The 5,000-nt window shown below is 39.9% G+C and overlaps 1 protein-coding gene across 3 annotated transcripts in view; it reads right to left on the reverse strand.

The window, feature by feature from the left end:
• The window catches only part of LOC143022913 (cysteine--tRNA ligase, cytoplasmic-like), a 130,514-nt gene that overhangs the window by 26,131 nt on the left and 99,383 nt on the right, over positions 1 to 5,000 (reverse strand). The window lies entirely within an intron of this gene.

The following is a 5,000-nucleotide window of genomic DNA, read 5'->3' on the forward strand; positions in this document are numbered from 1 at the left end:
GTGATTTGAGAGCAGCATTGCTCAGACCATGAAAAGGAGAAGATGGAATTGACAGGAGACATTTTGGTAGTATGGGACAGAATAGGAGAGAACGGGTCATTAGCACCAATGGATCAAAGAACTGGGAAGGGAGAAGTGCGTGTCCTCATGTTTTTTCTCTGTGTGTGTGTGTGTGCTTGGGTGTGTGCCAACAACAACAATGAAAACGACAACAATAACAACTACAACGACAACAATGGCAACAACAACAACAATGGCAACAAAGAGAACGACCATGACAACAACAAAAATGACAACAGCGACAACAACAACAATGGCAACAACGACAACGACAATGACAACAATGACAATTACAACAAAGACAATGACAACAACGACAACAACAACAACGACGACAATGATAACAACGACAACGACAACAATGACGAAAATTACAAAAACGACAACAACGCAGTGACAATAACGATAACAACGACAACAACGACAGCGACAACAATGGCATTAACAACAACGATATTGACAACAACGACAACGACAACAACGACACCAACGAAAAATGACAATAATGATGACAACAACAATGACAACAACGAAAACAAAGACAACGATAGCAATGACAACAACGACAAGTAACAGCTACAACATCGAGAACGACGACAAGGACAAGAATGACAAGATTGACAACAACAGCAATGACAACGATAACAACGACAAAGACAACAACAATGACAACGACAACGAGGGGAGGGAATGGGAGGGAAAGAGGAAGAGAGTGAGAGGGTAGAAGAGAACGGAGCATGAAGAAGGGAGATGGGAGAGGGCGAGAAAGGACAAGTAGGGGAAGAAGAAGAAGAAGAAGAAGAAGAAGAAGAAGAAGAAGAAGAAGAAGAAGAAGAAGAAGAAGAAGAAGAAGAAGAAGAAGAAGAAGAAGAAGAAGAAGAAGAAGAAGAAGAAGAAGAAGAAGAAGAAGAAGAAGAAGAAGAAGAAAAAGAAGAAAGAGAAGAAAGAGAAGAAAGAGAAGAAAGAGAAGAAGAAGAAGAAGAAAAAGAAGACGACGACGACGACGACGACGACGAAGAAGAAGAAGACGAAGAAGAAGACGACGAAGAAGAAGAAGACGACGAAGAAGAAGAAGAAGACGAAGAAGAAGAAGACGACGAAGATGAAAACGAAGACGAAGACGAAGAAGAAGACGAAGAAGAAGAATACTAAGAAGAAGAATATGAAGAAGAAGAATACGAAGAAGAAGAATATGAAGAAGAATACGCAGAATACGAAGAAGAATACGAACAATACGAAGAAGAATACGAACAATACGAAGAAGAATACGAAGAAGAATACGAAGACGAATATGAAGAAGAATACGAAGAATACGAAGAATACGAAGAATACGAAAAATACGAAGAAGAAGAAAAAGAAGAGGAAAAAGAAGAGGAAAAAGAAGAAAAAGAAGAAAAAGAAGAAGAAAAAAAAAAAAAAGGAAAATGGGGAGAGAGTGAGCGAAAGAGCAATGCATGGCGCTAGCCTTGTTTTATCTCCCTGATTAGTTTGCTGCGATTTTCCTATTCCAACTTGTTATTTTCTGTAAATTAATTTAATTCGTTCTGTAACCATCGTCTATGTCAAAAAAGTCGTATCTCAAAGCGAATTTTCCCATTTAAAATAATGTAATATGTATTAATGCGTTCCAACGATATGAAACCACTCCAAAATACAGTTAAATTACATATAATATAACAATTTGTATATAAATAAACTAGTAATAACACACATAATGATAAAATAACATATTGATGTATGATAAATGTCAATGTCAATAAAATCAATAAAAAAGAAAGGAGTTTTACTGTACTGTACTTACCATAGTGACAGGTGAGGTGCGGCCTGGAAGAGGAGGAGGAGGGAGGGGTGGCAGGGAATGATTTTATCTCTTTTTATTTACGTACACTTAATAACTAAACAAACACTTAATAAATAAACAAACACAAATGAAAACATTGCTAAACTAATTTATATCTTTTTTTTTTTAGCTTTTATTATTTTTTTTTTCAATTTTGTAATCATCACTTAGGCTAATCATCACTTTCAACACTTTCATGTCGTGCCTTTTTGACCTCACTTTCCTGACTTTCATCACTTTCAGGTCTGGCCCTTTTGGTCTGACTTTCTGAGACCTTCACAAAGAAACGATCAAGAGAGGTTTGTTTCAGCCTCCTATTTAAAATGTTACGAAAGAATGCGAGACACGTATCATTAAATAAGGCACTCGCTCTCCCTGTACACAATTTCTCGGGGTGTCTTTTTTCTACGAAATCAGACACTTCCTGCTACTTCCCAAGAATATCACGAATTTCACGTGAAGTTAGTTCCTCCACCGGCTCGACCTCCTCCTCACTGCTGAGTTCCTGCATTACCTCCGAGTGGGAAATCGTATGCAACTCCTTCAGCTCCTCCGTCGTGAGTTCTTCAGCGTGCTCCTCAACGAGTTCAGCAACATCTGCATCGTCTACCTCTAAGCCCATGGAGCGACCGATAGACACTATCTCCTCCTCAACAGATTGCAGTGGTTTGAATCCCTCGAAGTTTCGCTCTAGCACTGCATCTGGCCATAGTTTGCGCCAAGCCGAGTTCAATGTTCTTTTAGTAACACCTTGCCATGCAATATCGATTATCTTAAGACAGATCACAATGTTGTAATGTTCTTTCCAAAACGCCCTCAATGTTAGGTTAGTGTTTTCAGTCACTTCGAAGCAACGCTTGAAAAGATGCTTTGTGAAAAGTTTCTTAAAATTAGAGATAACCTGTTGGTCCATCGGCTGAAGGGTAGACGTAGTATTAGCTGGCAGATACACAACTTTAATGAATTTGAATTCATCTAAAAGGTCATCCTCAAGGCCAGGAGGGTGAGCGGGAGCATCATCAAATAGAAGGACACACTTAAGTGGTAGACCATTATCGGTTAGGTATTCCTTCACTGAAGGACCGAAAACTATATTCATCCATTCAATAAAAGACTGACGAGTCACCCATGCTTTGCTATTTGCACGCCACAGAACTTGTAGTTTTTCTTTGATCACTTTATTAGCTTTGAAGGCCCTTGGGTTTTCTGAATGGTAGACTAGCAACGGTTTCACTTTGAAGTCTTTCATAGGCTTGTGTCCGGGCAGCTTCTTTTCTTCTGCCGTGATAAATGTACGCTTAGGCATTTTTTCCAAAATAACCCAGTCTTGTCACAATTAAACACTTGATGCGGTAGGTATCCTTCGTCACTAACAAGCTTTTCAAACACCTTCACAAAGTTTTCAGCCGCTTTAATATCAGCACTAGAGGCTTCGCCATGACGAATTACTGAATGAATGCCAGTTCTTTTCTTAAAATTGTCAAACCAGCCACGACTGGCTTTGAACTCCTCACAACCTTGCGACTATTCTCCCTCGGTCTCGGCTGCATCACGCTTAAGGTCATTGAAAATGGTGCTAGCCTTCTCACAAATAATGCCTTCAGAAACAGAGTCACCAGCAAATTCCTTTTCCTTAATCCATAATAAAAGTAACCGTTCCATTTCATTATGCACATCAGTTCGTAGCTTCGAAATAATGGTGACGCCTTTGGAAGGCTGCAGCTTCTTTATGGCATCCTTCTGCTTGATGATCGTGGATATTGTAGAAGGATTGCTGCCATATTCATTTGCCAAGTCGATGATACGAACACCACGCTCATGCTTCGCTATAATTTCATGCTTATCTTCCATCAATATAATTTTCTTAGGCTTTTTCTTTTCACCACCTTTGTCTTTAGCCTTGAGACCCATGGTTGATAACAAAATAAGGGTATATAATCCAAAATAAAACAAAACACAGGCACAAAACACAACGAATAAGCAAGCATGTGTGAACGAAGCGGCGGCGACAACCAAACTGGCTGGCTGAGTGAACGCACTGCTCCCTAGCGGCGCTCACGGGAATCATCGATTCGTATCTCAAAATTTTCGTCGTATGTCAGAACAAAATTGTTAGAAATTTTCATGTCGTATCTCAAAACATTCGTATGTCAGGACAGTCGTATCTCAAGGCTTTAGTGTATATATATATATATATACTTATATTATATATACATATATATGTATATATACATAAATACATATATACATATATGTATATATATATGTATATATATACATACATATATACATATATGAATATATATATATACATATAAACACATAAATATATATTATATATATATATATTTCATATATATGTATATATATATACATACATACATACATATACCAAGGCTTTTTCCCCCTTCCAAGGGAGGTAGCCAAAAAGGGAAAGGCATAAAAACACTCCCACCCATTTCATCCCTAAATACACTCCACACCCCTCCCACCCTCCCTCTCATCTGAGCACCTCCTGGATGACGGGTCATCCCTGCACCCTGCCCACCGCCCTGGGTCAGAAGCAGTGTCGCAAGACACAGCACATCCACAGCAAGGCCGCTTCATTTAATCGGCGACCCCCCCCTTGCATATAAGGAGAGGACGGGGAGAAATCCCTTCGGGCTGCGTCAAAATTTACTCACACATACTACACCACCCCCACCCCCCCGCCCATTCCTCCTCATGCAATCACAACATCATCCATATACAACCATTCTCCACTCACCTCTGTCTTCCGTCCTCTCCCTTCCTTCCTCAACAGACATTCCCCTCTTCCCTAAAGCCCCCTTCACCCCATTCATCCACCTCATCCTAGGACGTCCCCTCATGTTCACTCCCTCCACATCTGCCTTCCATACCTCTTTTACTAGTCTTTCTTCACTCATTCTTTCCATGTGTCCAAACCATCCTAATATTCTTTCATCAACCCTATGTCCCAAATCCTTTTTCACCCCTGTTCTCCTTCTCACCTCCTCATTTCTCACGCTATCCAGCCTAGTAACCCCCACCATACTTCTCAGACACCTCATCTCAAACACATTCAAACTCCTTCTCTCTT

Source organism: Oratosquilla oratoria, unplaced genomic scaffold (genome assembly GCF_046742065.1).
Source record: "Oratosquilla oratoria isolate Oo_2021 unplaced genomic scaffold, ASM4674206v1 SCAFFOLD224, whole genome shotgun sequence".
NCBI classification, from domain to species: Eukaryota; Metazoa; Arthropoda; class Malacostraca; order Stomatopoda; family Squillidae; genus Oratosquilla; species Oratosquilla oratoria.